At 41.8% G+C, this 27,543-nt stretch overlaps 2 non-coding genes across 2 annotated transcripts; one reads left to right on the top strand and one right to left on the bottom strand.

Annotated features, from left to right (window-relative positions):
• Positions 1–2,269: 2,269 nt before the first annotated feature.
• Positions 2,270–2,376, bottom strand: LOC112083606. The gene has a single exon (XR_002897742.1). It is a non-coding gene; the product is annotated as a small nucleolar RNA R71 (small nucleolar RNA).
• A 21,766-nt stretch (positions 2,377–24,142) lies between these two features.
• LOC112083667 lies at positions 24,143–24,248 on the top strand. The gene has a single exon (XR_002897803.1). It is a non-coding gene; the product is annotated as a small nucleolar RNA R71 (small nucleolar RNA).
• The last annotated feature ends 3,295 nt before the right edge of the window (positions 24,249–27,543 follow it).

Below are 27,543 nucleotides of genomic sequence, written 5' to 3'. Positions count from 1 at the left end.
TTGCAAAAGACAGAGGACTCATTTGACTCCAACGTTGATTAAGGAAGCTTTGGTGCTTGGGAAGTTTAAAGCTTCCTGGAGGGGTCATCTTTGCAGTGCATTTACACGATCAGAGAAGGCCGTCTATACATACGTCCAGTCCGGAGACCGTATCTTTCTGCCCAAAGCTCCGAATTGACTGGTCTTGGATGTTCTGGAAAGAGGACTCAAGTGTCTCTGATTCATATGAAGGCCCCGGAAACTGAATCGGCCTGGAAGTACTCCGTCCTTCGCATTTTTCAGAAATCGTCGGCTCGGTCCAAAACAACAGCGATACAGGGGTTCCTTCCGTCGAGCTTAACTTCCTGCTCAGGCGTCCGAATTCCGTGATTCTACTTGCTATGAAACCGTGATCAAGTCCTCTCCAACTTCTATGAAGCACCCGCCATCCGAATCGGACCGGAAGGTTCCCCGGACAGGCGATTTCTGAGACATGTTTGCACCCGGAGATTTTGGCAGATACACTTTACTTGCGGTACATGAAAATGGCCGGTAAACTCTTCCCGCGGTACATAAAAAATGGCCGAGAAAACCTTCCTGGTCAGCGAGAATGGCCGATAACCTCCAAAGATCCAATTTTTGCCACTTTTCAATCTTTGCTCACCATACCACCTCCTGGATTCATCTTTTCAGCTCCAAATTCACCTGATAAACACTCAAAACATGCAAAGACTCATTGGGACCTAATGCATCTCCTAAGTTCTAAAACAAACCCTAAAGACCTAAAATGCATGAAATAAGACATGATTTGGAATGATTTATGCAACCTAAATGATGCAAATTATGAACATATCACTAATCAGCTGTTCTCTATGCTAGATCCTTGCATATCACTTGAGATCTAGATTCTGGGAATTTCATACACCAAAAGTGTTTGATGAAATTCCTGAAAGAGCTGTATTAGAGGTTTAAGCATTTGCTGCATGTTGATGTATTATTATTTGCTTGAATGATCATTTAGAACTGTTTATTAATGCATATTGACTCATATTTCACAAATGATGATTTGGTTTGAAAATGGATTAGTATAGGGGTTAATACCTTCATGAGAGGATTAACCTAGATTAGAGTTCTTAATCATTTGAATCATGTCTCATCATTGTCATTAGCATTTCTAGTTTAGCACCAAAGCACCCTAACCAACTATGATGTCTAGAATCTCATACATCCATCATATCATATTCATATCACTTGTCATTGTTTAGTTCTTCTTTAGTCTTTAATCCTGTTTTTAAGTTTGTAGTTGTCATTAGTTAATCAAAACCACTCTTGTTTGCTTGAATTAAGAATCTGATCACATAGTTTAGTGTCTAACACCACATATGGATTGATAAACCCCTTGTACTACAAGACAGGGGATTGATAACCTCTACAAAGAGCCTTGAAAACTCTTAGTTATCAATTGGCGCCGTTGCCAAATTGTGGATTGTTTAGCATTAAGCTCTGATCTGTTCTTGAGATCAAGTGCTTATTTTCTTGTTTTTACTGATTACTTTCAAGTTCTGTTTGTGATTTCAGGTGCATGAACACCAGGTCTAGATCAAGAAGCTGTGGTCCACCTTTCCCTCTCAACGACAACATCAATCTTTTGGTACCAAGGAGGAGAAGGGACAGGCGTGGAAGACAGATTGATCAGGCTGATATGGAAGAACAACGAGAGCACGTGGTAGACATAGAACAACCAGTTCAGGAGCAACAGGCTCAGGGTAATGGAGATGGTAATGGAGTTGGTCAAGGGTTAACTCAGGGTAATGTTCATCAGGAACAGGTGCATCACCAACAAGCTTATGTCCACCAGGGACAAGATCCAACTCATCAACAGAGGCATCAGGCCAATGTACAGCAAAGACAACAGGTGCACCACCAACATCAGCCCTTCCAACACCAGCAAAGGAGATATGAGCAACCACAAGTCTATGTTAGAGAGAATGAAAGGGCCAATGCTCATCAGTATGGAGCTGGAATTCAGGCACCACCTGTGCAAAACAACAACTTTGAAGTGAAGGCATCCTTGTTGAATATGGTCCAGAACTCAAAGTTCCATGGATTAGCAATGGAAGATCCCTTGGAACACTTGGATCAATTTGATAAAGTGTGTGACCTGACCAAGATTAATGGAGTTTCTTAGGACATTTTCAAGCTAAGATTATTCCCATTCAGTCTTGGTGACAAAGCACAGCAATGGAAAAAAGCTTTCCTATCTAAGTTCTTCTCCACCTCAAGAACTACAAAACTGAGGAACCAAATCTCTAGCTTCACTCAGCACAGCAATGAGAGTTTTGGTGAAGCATATGAGAGATTCAGGAGCTACACAAACCAATGCCCACACCATGGGTTTAGTGAGGCTTCTCTTCTCAGCACACTTTATAGAGGAGCTCTTCCCAAGATTAGAAACCAGCTGGATACTGCTTCCAATGGGAACTTTCTGGGAAAGGAGATACATGCTGCTTTAGAGCTAGTGGAGAACTTAGCAATGAGCAATGATACTTATGGTGAACACTATGACAGATCAAATAGATCTGAAGGTTCAAGCTCAGAACAGAGGCTCACTAGGGAAGTTAAGGAGTTGAGAAGTTAATTGGACAAGTTGAAATTCACCACTCAGAAGCCAATGCATTTTGTTGGAGAGTATGAGGAACCTTATCAAATCTTTGAGAACATAAGTGAAGAAGGTCTCACCCAGGAGGAGCTTAACTACATTGGGAATCAGAGGTTCCAGAGATATCAGTATGGTAATGCCAATCCAAACCTTTCCTACAGGCCCACAAGACCAGGTTTATCCCAATTCTCAAGCTCCACAGAACTTTGTTCCCAAGAACAAATTTCAAGGGTCTTTTCAACCTAAGAATCAGTTTGTTCAGAATCAGGGTTTTGGTCAGCAACAACAACCATTTCAAGGTCCTGGTTTCAGTTCACAGCAGCAAAAGGCACCACCAGGGTTTGGTCCACCACAGTTCCAACAGCAGGCGCCGGTTCAACAACAGTTTCAGCCACCAACGGTTCAGCAGCCACAGATGGGGACAGATATGGTTGGTATTCTGCAACAACTACTTCAGGGTCAACAGATCTTTGCAAGCCAGAATGCAGCTATGCAGCAGGAAATCAAGGAACTGAAGCAAAACCAAGCATCAAGCTCAAGGAACAAAGGTCACCTACCTGGAAAACCAGAACCCAACCCCAAGGAATATGCTAAGGCCATTACACTGAGGAGTGGAAAGGAACTACCTGGTATTGAGAACAACAATGTGATCATTGAGGACAATGATCAAACTGAGGGGGAGGCAGCCTTAAAAGATGATCAAGTTGCAGAGAGACCAAGGAAAGAAAAGGGTAAAGAGGTAGCAAAGGAACCTGAACCAGAAAAGACATATGTGCCACCACCTCCATACCAACCCAAGCTCCCATTTCCAGGGAGGTTTAAGAAGCAACTTGTGGACAAGGCAAGAGCTGTATTTGAGAAGGCACTCAAGGAGACACCACTCACTATGCCTCTCATTGATGCATTCCTAATGATGCCAAAGATGGGTAAGTTCTTGAAGGATGCCATTCTGAACAAGACTAAAGAACTTCAAGGCATGGTGGTACTAAGTCATGAATGCAGTGCTATCATTCAGAAGAAGTCCATTCCAAGAAAGTTGACTGATCCAGGGAGTTTCACACTCCCTTGTGCCATTGGACCTCTTCTATTCTCTGGATGTCTTTGTGATCTAGGAGCATCAGTCAGCTTGATGCCATTCTCCATATCAAAGAAGCTGGGCTTTAGAGTCTTCAAACCTGCAAGGATCTCTCTTATCCTTGCAGATAGATCAGTTAGATTGCCTGTTGGTATGTTGGAGGATCTACCTGTCAAGATTGGTGGTTTTGAAGTTCCAACTGATTTTGTTGTGCTGGAAATGGATGAGGAACCAGTTGATCCTCTTATCTCGAACAGGCCATTCTTGGCCACTGCAGGAGCCATAATTGACGTTAGAGGTGGGATAATAGAGCTTCAACTTGGGTCTGAAAAGCTCAAGTTTGATGTGAATGAGATGATGAAGAAACCCACCATTGAAGGTAAATGTTTCTATGTGGAGACAATGGATCAGTTGGCTGATGAGTTGCTTGAGGAGCTGAACACTGAGGATCCTCTTCAAGCTGCTCTAACTCAAGAACAAGGAGACAATGGGCTCTTAGCAGAAGCAAGTGAGGGGTACAAGTTGTATTTGGACAATGCTAGAGAGCTGGGTCCTGAGACAAGGTTTTTGGAACTGGAACAAAGTGGCTCTGAGGTTTTTGCTATCAAAGGATCAGACACCAGCCAAAGCAGCTTGGACCAGGATTGGAATGAGGCTGATGCCCCCCTGTTGAGCTCAAGCCTCTACCAACAGGGCTCAGGTATGCTTTCTTGGGCTTAAACTCCACATATCCAGTAATCATCAATGATAGCTTATTAGAGCATCAAGAGAGTGCATTGCTTAGTGAGATAAGAAAGTTCAGGAGAGCCATATGATATTCTTTGGCTGATATTAGAGGGATCTCTCCTGACATTTGCACCCACATGAATCACCTAGAGGACCAATCTATGTCCTCTATTGAGCATCAATGACGTCTTAACCCCAACCTTAAGGAAGTGATTAAGAAGGAGATACTAAAACTTCTTGAGGCAGGGATAATTTACCCATTCTCTGACTCAAGATGGGTGTCTCCTGTTCATGTTGTGCCCAAGAAGGGTGGGATCACAGTTGTTAAAAACGAGAAGGATGAGCTGATAGCTACTAGGACTGTCACAGGACAGAGAATGTGTATAGACTATAGAAAGCTCAAAGCAGCCTCTAGGAAGGATCATTTTCCTTTGCCTTTCATTGATCAGATGTTAGAGAGGCTTGCAAACCACCCCTTCTTTTGTTTTCTCGATGGGTACTCGGAGTTCTTCCAAATTCCCATAGATCCCCGAGATCAAGAGAAAACAATATTCACATGCCCTTATGGCACATTTGCATACAGGCGAATGCCTTTTGGTCTCTGTAATGCCCCTGCCACATTTTAACGTTGCATGATGCATATCTTCTCTGACATCATTGAAGAGAAGGTGGAGGTGTTCATGGATGATTTTAGTGTCTATGACTCCTCCTTCTCGGATTGTCTCTCTAATTTGTCACAGGTCTTGGAGAGATGTGAGTAGCATAACTTGGTGTTGAACTGGGAGAAATGCCACTTCATGGTGCAGGAAGGAATAGTTCTTGGGCACAAGATATCTGAGAAGGGCATAGAGGTTGACAGAGCAAAGGTGGAAATGATGGTGAATCTGCAAACTCCCACTTCAGTCAAAGGGATAAGGAGTTTCCTTGGGCATGCAGGGTTTTACAGAAGATTTATCAAAGACTTCTCAAAAATAGCCAGGCCCTTGACAAGGCTGTTGTGTAAAGAAGTTGATTTCATCTTTGATGCTGAATGTGAAGAGGCCTTCAAGATGATCAAAGATGCATTAGTCAGTGCACCAATAGTCCAGGCACCAGATTGGTCCCTTCCTTTTGAGGTTATGACAGATGCATCTGACTTTGCAGTTGGAGCAGTTCTTGGGCAAAGGAAGGACAAGAAGCTACATGTTATCTACTATGCCAGTAGAACACTTGACTCTGCACAAGAGAAGTATGCTACTACAGAGAAGGAAATGCTGGCAATAGTCTTTGCCTTTGATAAATTCAGAAGCTACCTGGTGGGATCAAAAGTCATTGTATATACTGATCATGCAGCACTCAGGTATTTGATGACCAAGAAAGATGCCAAGCCAAGACTGTTAAGATGGGTTCTTCTATTTCAAGAGTTTGATATGGAAGTGCAAGACAAAAAGGGGATAGAGAATGGAGCTGCAGACCATCTCTCTAGGCTGAGAATTGACTCTGAAGTCCCTATTAATGACAGTCTTCCTGAGGAATCACTAATGGTGCTCCACTCTTACTTGGAGTTTGAAGAAGTAGATAGCATTCAAGAGAATAGGATGCCCTGGTTTGCTGATATAGTGAACTATCTTGCTTAAGGAGTGGAACCACCTGAATTAGATGCTTACCACAGGAAGAAGTTCTTCAGAGATGTCCAAAGATACCATTGGGATGAGCCTTACCTCTATGTCCTGAACAAAGATCAGCTGTATAGAAGGTGTCTTGCTGAGGAGGAGATGCAACCTGTATTGCAAGAGTGTCATGGTTCAGCTTTTGGGGGTCACATGGGAGCATTCAAGATGGTAGCCAAGGTTCTTCAGAGTGGGTTTTGGTGGCCCACAATGTTCAAAGATGCTCAGCTAGTTGTTTCAGCATGTGATGCCTGTCAGAGGCATGGGAACATATCAAAGAGGAGTGAGATGCCTCAAAACCCAATTCTAGAGGTTGAGATCTTTGATTGCTGGGGGATTGACTTCATGGGGCCCTTCATTTCATTCTATGGGAATCAGTATATTCTTGTGGCTGTGAACTATGTGTCCAAGTGGGTTGAGGCCATTGCTTCCCCTACCAATGATTCCAAGGTAGTAGTGAAGTTGTTCAAGAGCATTATCTTCCCAAGATCTGGAGTTCCAAGGGTTGTTATATCTGATGGAGGATCTCATTTTGTGAACAAGAATTTGGAAGGATTGCTGAGAAAGCATGGAGTGAAACACAAGGTAGCTACTCCTTATCATCCTCAAACTAGTGGCCAGGTTGAAGTATCTAATAGACAGATCAAAGCCATTCTTCAGAGGACTGTTAGCTCAAGCAGAAAAGATTGGAGCAAAAGGCTAGATGATGCATTGTGGGCTTATAGGACTGCCTTTAAAACTCCTATTGGGACATCACCTTTCAATCTCCTATATGGGAAGAGCTGCCACCTTCCTGTTGAGTTGGAGTACAAGGCTTTGTCGGCTGTGAAGTTGCTGAACTTTGATATCAAGACAGCTCAAGAGAAAAGGGTCATTCAACTCCATGAACTTGAAGAGATGAGGCTTGGGGCTTTTGAGAGCTCAAAGATTTATAAAGAAAAGACCAAGGCTCTGCATGACCAAAAGATTGTGAAAAGGGAGTTCAAGGAAGGAGATCTGGTGTTGCTGTTAGGCTTAAGTTGTTTCCAGGAAAACTTAAGTCTAGATGGTCTGGTCCCTTTAAAGTTCTTGAAGTGAGGCCATATGGAGCTGCTGTGCTAGAAGGCAAGAATGGTCAAGAGTTTGTGGTAAATGGCCAAAGGATCAAGCACTATCTGGTTTCACAAAGGAAGGAGGAAGCTACATCAGTTCCCCTTCTTGATCCACCACCAGCCTGTTAAACAGGTTTCCAAAATCAAACTTAGAGACTTTAAACAAAGTGCTCTTGGGAGACACCCCAAGCTTATCTTTTGTAAATATGCTTTTGATCTTTTGATTTCTTTTTTTTTATGTTTTAGGATGTTTTGATGGGTTTGTTTAGTGTCTACAGGTTACAGGTTTGAGTGTGGACCTTTGGAAAGTGAACAAAAGATGAAAAGGAATGAAGGAGTGGACACAAGCTTATGCTCGGTTTTGAGAACGGTCACCGGCCACGGTCAGATAACAAGGTGTGGCAAGCCTTTTAGCTATGCCACGATGGTGGAATCACGGTCTTAGGTGTGGCCGTGGCAAAAGATGCAATTGTTCGGTGTTTGCCATGGTTAAAAGACATGGGACCGCAGGTGACCGTGGCAAAAAGCAAAGAGGAATGGACCTGAGTTCGGGCTTTGACACGGCCAGGAGACATGGAACGGAAGCTGTTCGTGGCAAAAGATGCAATTGTTCGGTGTTTGCCATGGTTAAAAGACATGGGACCGCAGGCGGCCGCGGCAAAGGCAAGTGGAATGAACCTGGATACGGGTTTTGACACGGTCGGAAGACACGGGACCGCAAGCTGGCCGTGGCAAAACATGTTTGGAAAAACAAATGTCCGGACTTTGACACGGTTTAAGGACACGGGAATAAGACCCGGCCGTGGCAAAGCAAAGAGAAATGGGCAAATGTTTGGATTTTGACACGGTCGAAAGACACGGGACCGCAAGCTGGCCGTGGTGAAACATGTTTGGAAAGACACATGTTCAGACTTTGACACGGTTTAAGGACACGGGAAGAAGACCCGGCCGTGGCAAAGCAAAGAGAAATAGGCAAATGTTTGGACTTTGACACGGTTTGGAAGGCACGGGTTAAAGGTCTGGCCGTGGCAGGGAAAAAGAGGAATTGACCGAGGCTCGTTGCTTGCCACGAGGAGTTTGCCACGGGAAGAAGATATGACCGTGGCACAGGATTGGAAAAGAAGCAGATCTTCGGGGTTTGCCACGGTCAAGAGGCACGGTGGTAGTAGGAATTTTTCAATCCTTGATCAATTCCTCAACTACTCATGTCATTGTAGCACTTGAGGTATCAATCCAAATGGAGAGATTCTAGACACTAGAACTATGAGGATCAATTCTTAATCCAAGTCTAATAAGCAGATGAGTTGGTAACCAAAATTATCTAAAAGCATATAACAAAACAAGCAAGAACAAACAGTAATTAAGAATTAAAAAAGCAAGAGAAACTAAACAAACACTCAAATTCAAATAAAAAGAAAGCTAAACCTCTAGATGTGATCATTGATTAGGGTGCTTTAAATGTGAATTCATGATGCTAAGCAAAGAATGCAACACTTGCAAATCTTTAGTCTAGACTTCCAATTCAGATTAATTCATTCTCATGACAGAAATCCCTTTGTTAATTACCAATTCAAGACTAATTCCCATTAGTGAATAAGCAGTTAACAAGCATAAGGTTCCAAGTCTAACATGACCAGACAGCCTCTTTGTGCATCAAAATAAGAGCTAAGAAAGACTGAATCTTATACAGAAAGATAAAGCAAGCATCACATGATCTCAAATTCCAATTAACTTAGAACTCTAATCTAGATTAATCCTCTCATGAAGGCACTAACCTCTACACTAATCCATTTTCAAACCAAATCATCATTTGTGAAATATGAATCAATGAGCATTAAGAAACAGTTCTAATATGCCATTCATGCATTTAACAATCATTCCCATGACATTAATGCATAAACCCTTAGTTAGCTTTCATTCAGGCATTTCATCAAACACTTTTGGTGCATGAAAAACCCAGATTCTAGACCCAAGTGATGTGCAAGGATCTAGCATTAGGATCAGCTAACTAAGGAAAGGAGAAGAGAATCTAAGCTTAAACAATCATTAATCTACATCTAAGCACCCTAATCTACACACCTAGAAGCTTAAAAGATGACTACTCACTAATCATGAAGAACACATCTAATCTTTTGCAAGAGATGATGTTAATCATGATTAGAAGCAGAAATGAGATGATGAGATGATGAGAAACAGACTTAGATTGATTAAATCCTTGAGATCTCTCTTAATCAAAAACGTTTTTACACTAAAAAGGAAAGAAAACTAGAGAGAAACTAAGAGAGAAGATGATGTCCAGGGTTTTTCTCCCAAAAAACTACATATACCTAGTGCTAATGGACCGGGTCAGCCCAGGACAAATTGGGTACTGACCCGGCTCAGTTGGGTCAAGTGGAAATCCTGCGGGTCAGTCCAGTATGTCCCAGGTCGCACACCTAAGTCGCAGTAGATGAAGACTTGTCTTGTGAAGCCTAAATCGCCTTGTCTTAGCCGCACGCCTAAGTAGGAGTGTTTTGCGAGTGTTGCTGCGGCTTGGTCTCCTTCCTCTCCAACTCGCAGGGCTAAGGCGGTTTCTGGGGAATGTACAAACTGTGCGGGTTGGTCTCTGTTGCACCTAGGTCGCAGGCTCAAGTCGGAGTGATTTGCGAGTGATCGTGCGGCATAGTTCCAGGCGCGGCTAACTCGCATGCCTAAGTCGCACGATTGTGGACTTAGCATTTCTCTTGCTCTTGAGCTTCAGACCTCTTCCAGTGATAGTTTACCCGCACATATCAACTCGCAGCATCAGCATTCAGGCGTTCATCTTCAGGCCTGCGGGTTAACCAAGTCGCAAGACCATCTCGCAGCATCCAGAGCAGCTTAGACCACTTCGCATTCCGAAGAGTGTAACTCCTATGAGACTTGTCCGAATTGAATGATTTTGGTTGCAGAATACAGAGGACTCATTTATCTCCAACGTTAGTGAAGGAAGCTTCGGTTCTTGGGAAGTGTAAGGCTTCCTGGAGGGCACATCTTTGCAGTGCATGTACACGACCAGAGAGAGGCGTCTAGACATGTGTCCATTCCGGAGACCGTATCTTTCGGCTCATAGATCCGAATTGAATTCTCTTGGACGTTCTGGAAAGAAGACTCAAATGTCTCTGGTTCTCATGAAGGACCCGGAAACTAAATCGGCCTGGAAATGCACCGTCCTTCGCATCCTTTAGAACTGATCTGCTCGGTCCGGAATACCTGCGAGACTGGGGTTCCTTCCGACAAGCTTATCTCTCTGCTCACGCGTCCGAATTCCACGATTACACTTGCTAAGAGACCGTGATGCAATGCTCTCCAACTTCTATGAAGCACCCACCGTCTGAATCGGACCGGAAGGCTCCCCGGACAGGCGATCATTCAGGGGTATCGGATTGCTCCGGAATGAGTGCGAGACCTGTTCGTCTTCCGATTACCATATCTTTCAGTTCCGTGGTCCAAATGCCTTGATTCGAACTGTTATGAACTCTTGACTCAATTATCTCAAACTTTTATGAAGACTCCGACAGCTGAATCTGCCGGCAAGAGCTTCCGGTGACGCGATTTCGGAAATGTATCTGCACCCGGGAATTTTGGCCGAGAGACTTGACCGCGGTACGTGTTTTTGGCCGAGAAAGCTACCCGCAGGAAGGATTTTGGCCGAGAATCTTCGGCCATCAGTATATCATTTTGCCGAGAAACCCAAAATTGCTCCTTTTCACCATTTTTGATCATTTCAACTCCATTTCTTCATCTGAATCACATCCTCCACTCCAAATAAACTCCAAAAGCACCTGTTTAACACTCCAAAACATGCAAAACTCTCTTGGACCTAATGCAATCTCCTAAGTCCTAAAACAATGCTTAAACACCTAAAATGCATGCAAATGAGACATGATTTGGACTAGAATATGTACATTAAATGATGCAATTTATGAATATATCACACGGAACAACCAGGCCGCGGCAAAGAAAGCACACACACACGAGTTTTGACACGGTCACATGCCACGGTCAACGATGGCGCGACAAATTTTTGAAAAATCTTGACCGTACGGACGTTGACCGGTCAAAGAACGTGCCACACAGCTGTACCCCACCTGGTCTTCTTCTTCACACGAGTTTGCTCACTTTCTCTCCATTTCTTGAACTTTAAACACTCATATCTCTCTCGTTCTTGATCCAAATTGAGAAATTCCAACTGCATTGAACTCGTAATCCTGTCTAGTTTCTTGCTGCACATTCGTTTTTCACTCGAAACTTGAAGATTCCAAGGTACTTAGTCTGTTAAAACTCACCTGTTCCATGTCTTAGTGTACTATTCATGAACAGGAAACAAATGGAATCAATTTTAATAGGCTTCTTGATACCTTGGAATCATTTTGTGAATATTGTGCAAGTAGAATGGATAGCAAATGCATGGATCTTGCTTGAGAATAACCTGTTCTTGGAATTTTTTGAGAAATTTTTTGAAATTCATCAAGTATCTCGATTTTTTCTAAGAAATTGTGTTTCAAGATGAACTCTTTGTGTGCATTGCTTCTTGCCATTGCTTTGAGTTTATTGAGTTTTTAACCAGCTTAAGACACATTCTTTTCTAGTGAAAATGATCTGTGCCACACATGAACTTGGTGAATTTTTGGAAAACTTTTGTTATTCTCTTGTTTTGGTGCTCACAGCTGTTTGAGAAAATGCAGGATGGGAGGAACAAAAAGAACAGCAGCCATGGAGAAATCGAAAAAAGAGAAAGCTGGAGCTTCAGAGGATCAGATTATGCCTTTTGGGCATAAAGTTTTCAAGAAACAGAAGAAACAGAGAAAGCCAAAGAATCCAGCTGAGAAGAAGGCAAAGAGTGTGGTTGCACCAAAGAAAACCAAGGCCTCTACTTCAAAGAATTCTGGTAAAGAACTGGCGCTGGTTGAAGTTGTTCAAAGGAAGGGAAAAGAGATTGCTGTGGCTGAGGATGAAGAAGAAACAGAGAGTGATCCTGAAGTAGCATTGCAGCCGGTTAAGAAAGCAAAGACAAAACCAGAACCTGAGGACAAAGAACCCACTTTTGATGATTACTTTGCTATGTTCAAGGATGTAAAGGTGCTGCAAACCAAGTTCCCTGATATGGAGCTGCTGAAAAAGATGGGGCTTCTTGAAGAGGTTCAACTCATTTTTAACAACATGGGATTTGGTGGATTCTTTGAGATGAAAGATGTGGCTTATGATGGTGTATCACAAGAGTTCCTTGCATCCTTTGAAGTTTGTGTATATGGCCCAAGAGATCAGAGGATCATGGAGGGAAATGGTCTTGGGCATATAGAGTTCACAATCAATGATACACAATACCATGTGAGCTTCAAGGAATTAGATGAGATCTTTGCCTTCTCAAAACCTACATAGGATGAGACATTGAAGTTCACATACCCTGAGCACATGATTACTGACCTGTGGGATACAATTGCTTTTGGGAGCTTCAGAGGAGGAAGATGTAAGAGTTCATGGATAAGAAACCCAGCCATCCGCTATGCTCACAAGGTGCTTTGCCAAATGTTCTTTACCAAGCACAATGATGGTGTGGTGCATCTAGCTGATATGGAACTACTGGGTATGGGTCTACATCCTCTCATCAGTCACTTGAGGAGCAAGAGAGAATTTCGCCTCCCACACTACATCCCTACTGGTGGTGCATTCTTGGCACGCCATATGCTGATATACAAGGACATTGCTTGGAGTGAGGGTAAAAGAAAGAAACTCACTAAGTTGCACAATGGATGGCTAGTGACAAAGATTCTGAAAGCAAGAGGTTTTGTCCTTAGTGATGTTGGGGTCAAGCATGAGTTGATTGATGAAGCTACCCTCACCAAGGTTCGGTTCTTAGCAGAAAGCAATGGTGAAAACTTCTTGTACAACTTCAAGCTCTTACAAGATGAGAAAGTTCAAGTTCTGTTGCCATACCCAGCCATCATCACTCTCACAGAAAGGCACAATGTCTCCTTTATTGTTCTAAAGGATCAACTCTACAACCCAGCCATTCACCCTCCAATTCGCAAATGCAAGAGGACTACAAGTTCTAAGGGTAAAGAGCCAGTTGAAGAGCAGAGCACAACTAGGACCGCCGGTTGTGAGAATGAGGAGCCAAGAGATCTTCAAAGAAGAATGGGAGCAGGCCGGTACCACTTTGATCCTTATGTTTGGGGTGAGCCTGATTATCACACAAGGAAGCTGTATTCCAGAGTTAACACCCTTCAGAAATGGTGCAAGTGGCAAGACAAAACAATCCACAAGCTTGTTGACTGTGTTAGGCAACTAAAGAAGACGGTGAAGAAACTCACAGCTCCAGCCACCTCACCCAAACGAGATACAAGAGAGGAGGTGGTAGAAAGCTCAGCCGCTCATGACCTTGTGTTCCCACCAGGAAAAGAAGACTGGGTCAACCCGGTCACAGCACTCTAACCAGACTCACCTGAGAGCAGCCCACCTAGATACTCAACTCCATCCTGTTCCACCTCCAACCCATCCCACTACCTGGGATCAGACCTCAGTGATTGAGGTAAACACTCAAAACTCTGTATATATGCATGTAGATCTTCTTTTCCATTTTGCATTTTAGTTGTTTGCTTTGTTTTTAACTCCTTTCTCATGCTTTTATAACACAAGGGACTGTGTTATTTAAGTGTGGGGGAGGAGTTTCATCTTTTACTGATCATGTTTTTTTTCTGTTCTTATTTTACACTTTGAGTCTTGAGTCACATTCTAGTTGCATATTCATGTAGTCTCATCTAAGTGCATATAAAAACCAAAAAAATGGAAAAATCTGAAAAATTTTCACAAAAAAATGATCATGTAGTTGCATTCTCATTTTTAGGATTGAGTTTAGATTGCATATGCATGTAGGTTGCATCTTGCAGGGAGTAATGATAGGTTTTCTAGAGAGTACATCACTTTGAGAACTTGAACTGAATATGCTTGTGAATCTTTTTCTGTGCTTGCAAAGTCTGAAACGATCTGAATCTGAGAAGCAAGTTTGAATTGAACTCAACTCTAATTAAGTGAGAACCTTGAACTTGACTTGAAAATATCTTGTGATGCATTGTTTGAAAAAAGCTTGTGGATACCGATATACATACTTGAGCTAGAACCATTGTTTTTACCACCCTTTTTCCTTAGCTCAAGTAGCCGAATCCGCATCATGGATCAGTTCCCTCACCTTGAACCCATCCTTCCATCAAGCCAGTGTTTGTGTGTGAATTGAAAGGCCACCTTGGATCAAACTTAGCAGAAAGTGTTAGGTTTAGAGCGACAAGGGCAGGTCTCATTGAGTGCTGTGTTCCTACATCAAGGAACTGAGAGTGTTGGCAAGGAATGAGTGTGGGGGAAAAGACTTGTTGGTGAGTGGAAAAAGGTGAGATGAGTGGAAAAGAGAAAGTGGAAATAGCTAGGGAATGAAAGAAAAAGAAATCCGTCTTGGAGTTTTGAGTTAAAGAAAGTGAGCTCTGGTGTCTTGAAAAGAAAGAGTCTAGCCTCTAAGTAAAAGGAAAAGAAAAGAAGCCAAAGAGCTCAAATGTTTTGAAAAGAAAGAAAAAAGAGGCTAGAGGTTGCAAAAGAAAAAGAGCTGTGTAAAGTTTGAACTCCAAGACTTGAGAGTGAAAGTGAAAAGTAAGTTCCCTAGTGAGAGGAAAATAAGTGTGAAAAGTGAGGTTCTTGAGAGAGTGAGCAAGTGAGAAAGATTTGAGTAGAGTGTGGGGTGTGATGAGTCTTTGCCCTTGTATGCATAAGTTGCTTTTTACCTTTAGCATTCTGCCAAAGTTTGATCATTCATAGAGAGATCCCTTTGCTGCATTAAACCCGCTTGAACACTGATGAGATCATTTTAATCTCATAGCCTCTCCCTAGCCAAGCCAGCTTGTTTAAACATTGCATCATTGGATTCACCTGAGAAAAGCTTAATGAATGTGAAAGAGTTGAGAGAGAGAAGAACTTGTGGAGATTCCTTGTTTGGTTGATATATATCTGAGTATGGCTTTGCATTGCATAATTGAGCATGAACTTGAATTCTCATTTTGATCACTTCTCTCATTAAGGAATATGAACTCCCAATGCATCCAACCTCTTTCTCTCATTTGCTCTTTTTGCTTGAGGACAAGCAATGGACAAGTGTGGGGGAGTTGATATGTTCATAATTTGCATCATTTAGGTTGCATATTTCATTCCAAATCATGTTTTATTTCATGCATTTTGGGTCCTTAGGATTTGTTTTAGAATTTAGGAGTTGCATTAGGTCCCAATGAGTCTTTGCATGTTTTGAGTGTTTATCAGGTGTATTTGGAGCTATTTTGAGTTGAGGAGATGGATCCAGGAAGAGAAATGGTGATCAAGGTTTGAAAAATGGCAAAAATGGGTTTTTGGAGGTTCTCGGCCATTCTCACGTACCGCAGGAAGGTTTTCTCGGCCATTCTCACGTACCGCGGGTGGATTCCTCGGCTAAAACGCGTACCGGTTAATGAATTTCTCGGCCAAAATCTCCGGGTGTAGACACGTTTCCGAAATCGCCTGTCCGGGGAACCTTCCGGTCCGATTCAGTTGTCGGGTGTTTCATCAAAGTTGGAGAAGATTGAATCACGGTCCCAGAGCAAGTGGAATGATGGAATTCTGATGCGTGGGCAGAAAGTTAAGCTCGTCAGAAGAAACTCCTGTCTTGCTACCGTTTTGGACCAAGCGGATGAGCTCCGAAGAATGCGAAGGACGGTGCACTTCCAGACCGATTCAGTTTACGGAGCCTTCATCAGAATCGGAGATAATTGAGTCCTCTTTCCAGAACGTTCGAGAGCATTCAATTTAGAGCTATGAGTAAGAAGATAACGTCTCCGGAATGGACACATATCTAGACGCCCTTCTCTGATCGTGTAAATGCACTGCGAAGATGAGCCCTCCAGGAAACTTTCCACTTCCCAAGCACCAAAGCTTCCTTCACCAAAGTTGAAGATATATGGGTCCTCTGTCCTCTGAAACCAGAATCACACAATTCGGACAAATATCTTAGAAGTTACGAGGGGCCCTGAACGATGCGAGCTAAGGGAAAGATGCCATGATGGAATGCCACGGTCCACACCTGACCGTGGCACTTAATTGCAGTGCTTCGACGTTTGACACGATCTTCATGCCACGGTCTACACTTGACCGTGGCAAAGTAGCATTTGGCCGGGAAGGACTTTACTCACTTTCGGCGATTGGCACGGTCTAGGACTTGGCCGTGGCAACTTTTTACACTTCTTCGGCGTTTGACACGGCCTCCATGCCACAGCCTAGGACTTGGCCGTGGCAACCTTGCGCATACTTTCGGCGTTTGACACGACCACTTGCCATGACTTGACCCAGACTTGCTAAACCGTGGCACCATGGTTCATCCAAGAACACGCGATACAATACTTGACACGGTCACTTGCCACGGCCTGACCAAGAACCTGCTAGACCGTGGCAAACTCATTCTTTACCCACCAAGGCTGGGTCAGTACCCAGTTTGTTCCGGGTTGACCCGGTTCGTCCAAGGCATCTATAAATACTTTTTAAACCTAATTTGGAGATGACTTTTATCCCATTTTTAGTCTCCTTTTCATTTTTAATGAAAAACCACTTGTTAATACCTTGCTTTTGAGTTTAATATCGATTTGAAGAGTGTTTTCCCCTTAATTTATCTTCTCCATCTCTATTTATCATCATTAATCATGCCAATCTTCTCAACTTGCAAAGGTTTAAGAGAGATTAGTATGATTAGTGAGTAGTCACCTTAATGAGGTTCTAGATGTGTAGGTTAGGGTGCTAAAGTGTTAGATTAGGAGTGCTTAGGCCTAGATTCATTGATTCATCTCTCTAATCAGCTGTTCTCTATGCTAGATGCTTGCATATCCCTTGAGATCTAGATTCTGGGAATTTCATGCACCAAAAGTGTTTGATGAAATTCCTGAAAGAGCTGTATTAGAGGTTTAAGCATTTGCTGCATGATGATGTATTGTTATTTGCTTGAATGATCATTTAGAACTGTTTATTAATGCATATTGATTCATATTTCACAAATGATGATTTGGTTTGAAAATGGATTAGTATAGGGGTTAATACCTTCATGAGAGGATTAACCTAGATTAGAGTTCTTAATCATTTGAATCATGTCTCATCATTGTCATTAGCATTTCTAGTTTAGCACCAAAGCACCCTAACCAACTATCATGTCTAGAATCTCATACCTCCATCATATCATATTCATATCACTTGTCATTGTTTAGTTCTTCTTTAGTCTTTAATCCTGTTTTTAAGTTTGTAGTTGTCATTATTTAATCAAAACCACTCTTGTTTGCTTTAATTAAGAATCTGATCACATAGTTTAGTGTCTAACACCACATATGGATTGATAAACCCCTTGTACTACAAGACAGGGGATTGATAACCTCTACAAAGAGCCTTGAAAACTCTTAGTTATCACTTGGATAGTCCTTTGTATGGGATAAAACCTTTGGAGGAAGATCATCTTGCAATCATCCCAAGAATTTACCAAGTGTGATGGTAATGCTCTCTCCCATTTGCTTGCCTTTTCTCCAAGTGAAAATGGGAACAAGATGAGCTTGATACTGTCTTGGGGCACTCCTCCAGTCCTAAATGTGTCACACAACCTCTCAAAGCAGTCCAAATGATCATATGGATTCTCCATGCCAGACCCCAAGAACTTAGTTTCTTGAATCAACCTAACCAAGCTTGCTTTGATCTCATAGGCCGCAGCTTCAATTGGAGGAGGGTGGATTCCATACCTCTTTCCATGACAGCAAGGAGTGTCACAGCTTCCAACTGTTGGCGTTTTCTTTGGAGCTTGGGTCAGTGCTGGAGGCAGTGCTTGAAGTTGTGGCGTTTGTTGAGGTTTTGGAACTTGAAGAATGCTCTTGTGGACGTCCATCTCCAACAGCTCAATAGAGCGTGTCTTTCCATTTCTCTTCTTGTGAATTTGGTACCTTTCAAAGCTCAAGAGAATCAAGGAAGACAAGTTAGTAACAATGAAAAAGAGAAAATTCATCATCTCAAAGAGATGCATGCTCTTAGTGATATACAGTAACATGGTGAAAATAAAAGCTTAGTAAAAAAAAGAAAACAATGACTTGATCTCAAGAAGATCCAAAGTCCTAATGCTAGAATGAACTCTCCAATTGGCAACGGCGCCAAATTGATAGTAGAAAATTTTCAATCCTTGATCAATTCCTCAACTACTCATGTCATTGTAGCACTTGAGATATCAATCCAAATGGAGAGATTCTAGACACTAGAACTATGAGGAGCTATCTTAATTCAAGTCTAATAAGCAGATGAGTTGGTAACAAGGTGTCTAAAAACATAAAGCAAACAAGAACAAGCAGTAATTAAGAATTAAACAAGCAAGAGAAACTAAACAAACACTCAAATTCAAATAAAGAGAAAGCTAAACCTCTAGATGTGATCATTGATCAGGGTGCTTTAAATGTGAATTCATGATGCTAAGCAAACAATGCAACACTTGCAATTCTTTAGTCTAGACTTCCAAATCAGTTTAATTCATTCTCATGACAAAAATCCCTTTGTTAATTACCAATTCAAGGCTAAATCCCATTAGATGAATAAACAATCAACAAGCATAAGGTTCAAAGTCTAAAATGATCAGACAGCCTCTTTGTGCATCAAAATAAGAGCTAAGAAAGACTGAATCTTATACAGAAAGATAAAGGAAACATCACATGATCTCAAATTCCAATTAACTTGGAACTCTAATCTAGATTAATCCTCTCATGAAGGCACTAACCTCTGCACTAATCCATTTTCAAACCAAATCATCATTTGTGAAATATGAATCAATGAGCATTAAGAAACAGTTATAATATGTCATTCATGCATTTAACAATCATTCCCATGATGAAAAAGGCATAAACCCTTAGCTTAGCTCATTCAGACATTTCATCAAACACCTTGTGGGTGGAGAAATGCCTAAGCTCTATATCAAGCTTATAATGAGAGATCTAGCATTAGGATCAGCTAACTAAGGAAAGGAGAAGAGAATCTAAGCTTAAAAAATCATTAATCTACATCTAAGCACCCTAATCTACACACCTAGAAGCTTAAAAGAAGACTACTCACTAATCATGATGAACACACCATTCCCTTTGCAAGAGGTGATGTTAATCATGATTAGAAGCAAAGATTAGATGATGAGATGATAAGAAACAGACTTAGATTGATTAAATCCTTGAGATATCTCTTAACAAACTCGTTTTTTTACAAAAGGGGAAAGAGAAACAAGAGAAAACCAAGCCCTTCCCTTGGAAAAAACCCTAAAAAGCATATATAGTGTCTCTTGTGGACTGGGTCAGCCCAGGACAAACTGGGTCCTGACCCGGCTTTGATGGATAGTGGTGTGGTTTGCCATGGTCAGATAATGCTTGGCCAGACCGTGGCAAACTGACAGTGTCATAGTTCTTGGACAGATTCTTCATGATCAAGGTTGCCATGGCTTGATTTATACCATGTCTAGTGGCCACGTCTCTTCTTTTCTGGGTTTGGGTGATGAACTTCTTGGATTGCCACGTTCTTGATCTGGACCGTTTCATGTTTGGCGTGGCAAGGTGTAGATGATTCGGTGATTGCCACGGCCAAACACCAGGCCGTGCTTCAAGACCATGTCAAATCCCGACCATGACATTATGGGCGTGTTAAAGATCTTCATTGCTTGTCGTGGTCAGGTCCAAGGCCGTGCTTCAAAACCATGTCAAATCCCGAGAGTTGTCATATTATGCCACGGCCAAGCTCAGATCAAGGCATTATCACTGTGTCAAATCATGACACTTAGCACCTTATCCACTCTTAGACGTCTGGCTGATATGTATGTCTCTCGCCTTCCTTAACTCTCATCTCACGACTCCAAATTCAATGATTCGACCTGTTCTGGGACCGTGACTCTATCATCTCCAACTTTGATGAAGGGTTTCGGTTCAGATGACGTCGGCAAGGGCTCCGTTCCACCGGTTCTTTGATGTGCGTTGCTTTGGTCCTTTATCCGCTCCGAGACATGTACTGCTGCTTATCGCCGTAACTTTCAGCTCAAAACTCCAAATAGGATGATTTAAAGTGTTCTGGAAACTAGACTCGATGCTCTTGATTCTTTATGAAGACTCCGGAGGCTGAATCCTGGTGAACTCCCTCCTTCTCAGGTGATAAATTTGAGGGATCGTCGGCTCCATAACACTTGTCCGAGTCTGATGCACATAAGGTGATGGTCTCTCCATGTCTTTTGTCCCAATTGCTCCCAATTAGCTCCAAATCACCTGTAAACACTCCAAAAGTGCAAAACTCTCTAGGACCTAATGCAATTCCTAACTAAAGACAAAAGCAAAGACAAATATATGTAAAACGACCTAAATATATGCATGAGACTCAATATTTGGACAAAAATGCAATCCTAAACATGACAGAATGTGAGTATATCAACTCCCCCACACTTGTCTTTTGCTTGTGCTCAAGCAAACAAGAAAAAAATGAGAGAGAGAGGTTGAATGCATGGGAGTTCATATTTCCTTTAAGAGAAGTGACCACTAAGAGAATTCAAGTTCATGCTCAATATGCAATGCAAAACCATACTTTGGTGTATCAACTCAACAGTAATGTCCACAAGTTCTCCTATTCCTCAACTCTTTAACATTCATTAAGCTTTTTACCAAGTGGATCAAAGGATGCATTGTTTACACAAACAGAGTTTGGCTAGGGTGAGGTTATGAGACTAAAATGATCTCATCAATGCCTAAGTGGGTTCAATGCAGCAAAAGGATCTCTCTATGAATGACCAAACTTTGGCAGAATGCTAAAGGTAAAAGGCAACCTATGCATACAAGGGCAAGGACTCATCCCACCCCACACTCTACTCAAAGTTTCCTCACTTGCTTACTTTTCACACTCATTCTTCTCTCACTAGGGGATTCTCTTTTCCTTTTCATACACAAGTCTTGGAGTTCAAACTTTACACAGCTCTTTTTCACTTTCTTTTGTAACCTCTAGCCTCTTCTTCTTTCTTTTTTAGAACATTTGAGCTCTTTGGCTTCTTTTTTTTTTTTTTTCTTTCACTTAGAGGCTAGACTCTTTCTTTCCAAAACACTAGAGTTCACTTTCTTTGACTCAAAAAACTTCCAAGACTGATTTCTTTTCTTTTTCTATCCCCTAGTTCTCACCACTCTCCTTTTGTTTCCACTCATCTCTCCTTTTTCCACTCACCAACAAGTATTCCCCCACACTTAGTTCTCGCCAAATCTCTCAGCTCTTTGATGATGGAACTTGACACTCAATGAGACTTGCCCTTGTCGCCCTAAACCTAATATTTTCTGCTAAGTTTGGTCCAAGGTGGCCTCTCAATCACACACAAACAATTGGCTTGAAAGAAGGATGGGTTCAGGGTGAGGAAAACTGATCTATTATGCAGATTCAGCTATTTGAGCTAAGGAAGAGGATGGTAAAAATAGGATTCTAGCTCAAATATGTGTATTGGTATCCACAAGTTTATTCAAACAATGCACCAAATGATAATTTCAAGTCAAGTTCAGGGTTTTCACTTATTAGACTTGAGTTCAATTCAAACTTGCTTCTCAGATACAGATCATTTCAAGCCTTGCAAGCATAGAAGTCATTTCACAAGCATATTTAATTAAAATTCTCAAAGTGGTGTACTCTCTAGGAAAACCTATCATTACTCCCTGCAAGATGCAACCTATATGATGCAACTAGACTCAATCCTAAAAATGTGAAATGCAACTAGAATGAACATTTTTGTGAAAATTTTTCTGATTTTTTTATTTTGTTTTGGTTTTTATATGCACTTAGATGAGATGCATGATCAAATGAGACTCAAGATGCAAAAAAAAAAAGAAAATAAGAACAAAATAAACATGATTAGTAAACATGAAATCCCTCCCCCACACTTAAATAACACAGTCCCTTGTGTTATAAAAGCATAAGAGAGGAGTGAAAGGCAAAAGCAAGAAAGATGCAAAATGAGAAAATAAAGAACTAGATGCATATGTACAAGGAGTTTGGAGTGTTACCAGATTTGTTTTTGATGGAAGGGAGTAGTGGAATTGTGAATCTCAGGAGGCTAAATATCACTGGAGGTGTCCTAGTTTTGATGCTTCTCCTTGCACTGATCTGAACGTGCTTGAAGTGAGGGCTGGAGCTCGTTTTTGTGCATTGTTCCTCTTGCCACCCCCTGTTGCCACGGTCTGGAAGCTCCTCTGGACAGCCCGTGGAATTATTTTTTTCTTCCTCTAACACATTGCCACGGCTTGGATGTGACCGTGGCAAAGAGACCATGGCAAAAGCCGAAAGTCCTGCTGCCTTAAAACATGTTGCCATGCCTTGAATCTACCCGTGGCATTCCTCCCGTGGCAAAAGCCGAATGGTGGTCTATTCAAAATTCAACTTGCCACGGTTCAATTCTGGGCGTGGCAATCTCCCCATGGCAATCACCGAAGGTTGGCATCCAAGAAAAAGCCTCATGCCACGCCTGGGTCAAGCAGTGATTCATGGTCGTGGCAAACTGTGAACTTAGCCAAATTATGCATTTCCTTGCATCTTGTCCACCATTCCTTGAGGCCAAAGAACACCAGGTCATCTGTAACCTGAACACACTCCACAAAACACATCAAAACATCCTAAAAACAGCAAAATAAAGCATTAAAAAGAATATTTACAAAGGATAAGCCTGGGGTGTCTCCCAAAAGCACCACTAAGTTTGACTTTGCAAAACCTTTCTTACGTTGGGTGAGGATGAGCTTTGATGCTCCTTGTCATGTCCATGAGTTCAAGCATGAGGTTCTTGTTCATCAGCTCTTCGACACCATCAGATCCCTTGTCTTTGAGTTCTTGTGTGAGGATAGCTCTGACTTTGGCAAATGGTCTTGATCTTCCATTGCCTTTAACTTTGTATTCCACAGCTCCACCATCAAACTTCCATGGAGTGAGAGTTAAGACTTGAGAAGAAGACCCAAGAGTGAATGGTTTAATGCTTTTTGGGCTCTTGTCTTTGTGCTCTGAACCATTGCCTTTATTGTTGCTGATCTCTTTCTCACCTGGTGTAGGAGGTGGAGATTCCAAGCAATCCTCATCATCACTAAAGAACTTCTCACCATCAATGAACTCAAGATCAAGCTCTCTTTGGTGTTCTTTCTTTTCCTCACAAGCAGCAAAAGGCTGATCCTTCTCTTTCATTCCACAAGTCCCCACATACTTCATCTCAAAGTTTTGAAACTCATCACAGAGACTTAGAGACACATAAGCTGGCGGTTCAATAGCTTTTTCTTCTTTCTGAAGCTGTTCTTCGGCCTTTTCTTCAGCAGCAATCTGAACTTTGTCTCTAGAAGCTCCATGGACGTCTTTTATAGCTAAAACTTCAGTTCCAAGGGTCACCTCTCCACTGAGTTGCTCAATGTCCTCATTGTCTTGTGAAGAAAGACCTCTAGGAGCAATGTCTTCTTGTGGACTACAGAGTAGACGTTCTATCTCCTTTATAGCAGCTTCATAATCTTTGCTCTCCATGTGATTCACTTGAGAGGTTAAACTCTCTATTTTGTTGTGGAGGTCATTGTATGAACGCTTTACTCTTGTTGTGAGCTCATCTTGTCCCTTTAGAAGTTGTTGGAACATGCTGTTCAGCTCCATTTCTTGAGGCTTTGAAGCAGCTTGCCCTTGTGGAACAGACTCTTGCTGAAAACGAAGCTCCACCTCACTTTTACCATCTTGACAATCTTCAGTATCAAGCTCTTTGTATCTTTCATTTCTCTTGGCCAAATTCTCAACAAGTAACTCTCCTTGTTCTATGGTAAGAGTTGCAAAACGCCCATTTCTAGCTGTATCCAATGTCCATTTATGCTCTCTATCAACTCCCCAATAGAAGATACTAAGGATAGCTTCTTGTTGGAACCCATGATGAGGACAATCTTTAGTGTAGCCTTTAAGTCTCTCCCATGCTTCATCAAAGGTCTCATGGATTCTTTGTTTGAAGTCCAAGATGTATTTCCTAGCTTGGTGATATAATTTGCATAATTTAGGTTGCATATTTCATTCCAAATCATGTTTTATTTCATGCATTTTAGGTCCTTAGGATTTGTTTTAGAACTTAGGAGTTGCATTAGGTCTCAATGAGTCTTTGCATGTTTTGAGTGTTTATCAGGTGTATTTGGAGCTATTTGGAGTTGAGGAGATGGATCCAGGAAGAGAAATGGTGATCAAGGTTTGAAAAATGGCAAAAATGGGTTTTTGGAGGTTCCCAGGAAGATTTTCTTGGCCATTCTCACGTACCGCGGGTGGATTCCTCGGCCAAAACGCGTACCGGCTAATGAATTTCTCGGCCAAAATCTCCGGGTGCAGACACATTTCCAAAATCGCCTGTCCGGGGAACCTTCCGGTCCGATTCAGCTGTCGGGTGCTTCATCAAAGTTGGAGAAGATTGGATCACGGTCACAGAGCAAGTAAAATCATGGAATTCTGACGCGTGGGCAGAAAGTTAAGCTCGTCGGAAGAAACTCCTGTCTCGCTGCCGTTTTGGACCAAGCCGATGAGCTCCGAAGAATGCGATGGACGGTGCACTTCCGTACCGATTCAGTTTACGGGGCCTTCATCAGAATCCGAGATAATTGAGTATTCTTTCCAGAACGTCCGAGATCATTCAATTCAGAGCTATGAGCAAGAAGATAACATCTCCGGAATGAACACATGTCTAGACGCCCTTCTCTGATCGTGTAAATGCACTGCGAAGATGAGCCCTCCAGGAAATTTTCCACTTCCCAAGCACCGAAGCTTCCTTCACCAAAGGTAAATATATATGGGTCCTCTGGCCTCTGAAACCGGAAGCACACAATTCGGACATATATCTTAGAAGTTACGCTTCCCTGAATGCGAAGTGGTCCGAGAAGCCCCAAAGGTTCGAGGTGTTGAAGATGATCATTAAGGTTCTTACTATATATAAGTATATCATCGAAATAAACAACTACAAATTTACTTATATAAGCTCGAAGAACCTGGTTCATAAGTCGCATGAAGGTGCTTGGTGCATTAGTCAAGCCGAAAGGCATAACTAACCACTCATACAAACCTTGCTTGGTCTTAAATGTGGTTTTCCACTTGTCTCCTGATGGTGATCTTGATGTGTGTGTCGAGGGTTATAAAGTTTTACCCTAATTGAAATCAATAGCCGCAAGTGCACAGCTGATCAATTGTAGTACTTAGGGATCGAATCCACAGGGAAGGAGGATCTTTTCCTGCAAAAAGCCTTTGAAATAAGTTAAAGTAAGGAAGTCTAGAACAAAAACGGTTTAGTCGGGGTTTGGTAGTGTGTTTAAAATCTAAAAGCGAAATATTAAAAGAGAATACGGAAATTAAATGACGTAATAACTAAACTTAACAAAAATGACTAAAAATGATAAAAACGGATATTCTAATGCTTAAATGAAAATGAACTAAAAAGGAAAGACAATATTGAATTAAAGCTTAAAGAAAATCGCAGGAAATCAATGGAGAAAAAAGCGTTGGGGTTCAGGGAAGTTTTCTCAGGGGTACGAACGATTCAAAACATTGCTAGAGAGTAACTTTTGTAAGATCTTAGCTTAAACTTTTCGAACTGGAGTCATGGACGTATGAATACGCCACTGTCGTGATCATAGACAACTATCACTCTCAACCCTGACCAGTAGGTTTCCACTCTGGCCCTGGAAGAGAAGAGATGCATTATGTTTAAGACTCGTCCTAATTCACAAATTGCCCATAGGTAGGTTTCCACTCCTATGTTTGTTTTGCTCTTCTAAACTAGATCTGATACCTGATGAACACTTTCGTGTCACCAAGCATCTGGATCAGATTGTAGTTCATGATGCTACTCTCATGCAGTAAAAACAAATTCAGAAGAAAAAGTTCTAAGATTCAGCTCAATAGCCAATGGAATCCTCACCGAACATATAAATCCCCATCGAAAATCCCTTAATCCCAACAATAAAACTACTCAGACATAATGAACGAAATTAAAGACATAATATTAAGAAGTAGAATAGAAACCGAAATTGATAAAGAAAGAACAAGGGTTCAAGAGAACAAATCTCTCTCTCCCTAAAAGCTAAAGCAAAAACAATAAAAGTTTGAAGTAATGAAAGATGATATTAGGTTTCTTCGTTACACCATATTCTAGGGCTCCTAAGACATGTATTTATAGTGCTCAAGACCTCTCTGGACGTCACTTAGGGTTTCTCCAAATGTGGGCTTCAGAAATGGGTTTTTTGGGCTTGGAGGTTGAAGGCCGCGGTCGGGACAAGTGTGACCGCGGTGGATGAGTGGTTTGCCGCGGTCGGGATGCTCCTGACCGCGGGAAAGTGCTTGTTGGCCGCGGGTGGAAGTGCTGGCCAGCTGGTTTACGGGACATCTTGCTCTTCGCGTATCTTTTGATTGAACCGTTGAATTGCCAAGCTGTAAAGTGCACTGGAAAGCTGATACTTCCATCTTTAAGGTCTCCAAATTTGAGCTGGATCCGACGGTGAGAAGGCCTTCAATCAGGGGTGAACTTCTGACGGTTTGACTCTGAGCTGAAATCTGGTTTTCTATCCATTTTGTTAAGCTTTTCCCTAAGTTTCCTGAAAAGAGTCTTGAAACTACAAATACTAGAAAAACGTAATAAAAGTACTTAAAAGCAATTAAAAACATAGAAAAAGTATTTCAAAATGATCCATAAAAGTGGTCAAAATACGGTGTTATCAACTCCCCCAGACTTAAACCTTTGTTTGTCCTCAAACAAAGCAAAAGCCTAAACTGGTTAAGTGAAAACAAAAATAGGAAATGCACAAATCTCATAGACATGAACTCCTAAACTAGGACCAAAGATAGTGCATCAATCCACAACTTAGTCTAGAAAATTCTCACTAATGCACAAGAGATACTAGTCCACTTTTTCCGTCATGCAAAACTTAAACAATTTAAATCTTGATTTCAGTCAACTAGCTCTCTACATTCATTAAGTTCAATAGTGAGTTCTCATTAAAGACATCATCCAGGGTAGACGGCGTTTGGCATTAAAGGGCTGTTTAAGTGGTGGAGTTAAAGTGTTTCGGGTTACCTGAAGATCTGGAGGATGCAAGATAATATGCAAAACAGCAAGAGAGATAAGGACATGTTGATGACCACAGTTTTCAGTCACTTCTTCTTGCCAAATGTTGTTGCATAATCCTTCCTCCTTTGTTGTAAACAGCTGTTCCCCCAGACTTAGATTCTTTCCGGGAATCAGAAAACAATCTCCAAAACTCCATAAAATCGAACTCCAGTTGCCTTGGGATTTAAAAT

Source organism: Eutrema salsugineum, unplaced genomic scaffold (assembly GCF_000478725.1).
Source record: "Eutrema salsugineum unplaced genomic scaffold, Eutsalg1_0 scaffold_6, whole genome shotgun sequence".
NCBI classification, from domain to species: Eukaryota; Viridiplantae; Streptophyta; class Magnoliopsida; order Brassicales; family Brassicaceae; genus Eutrema; species Eutrema salsugineum.
This window is presented reverse-complemented; position numbering and strand designations above follow the sequence as displayed.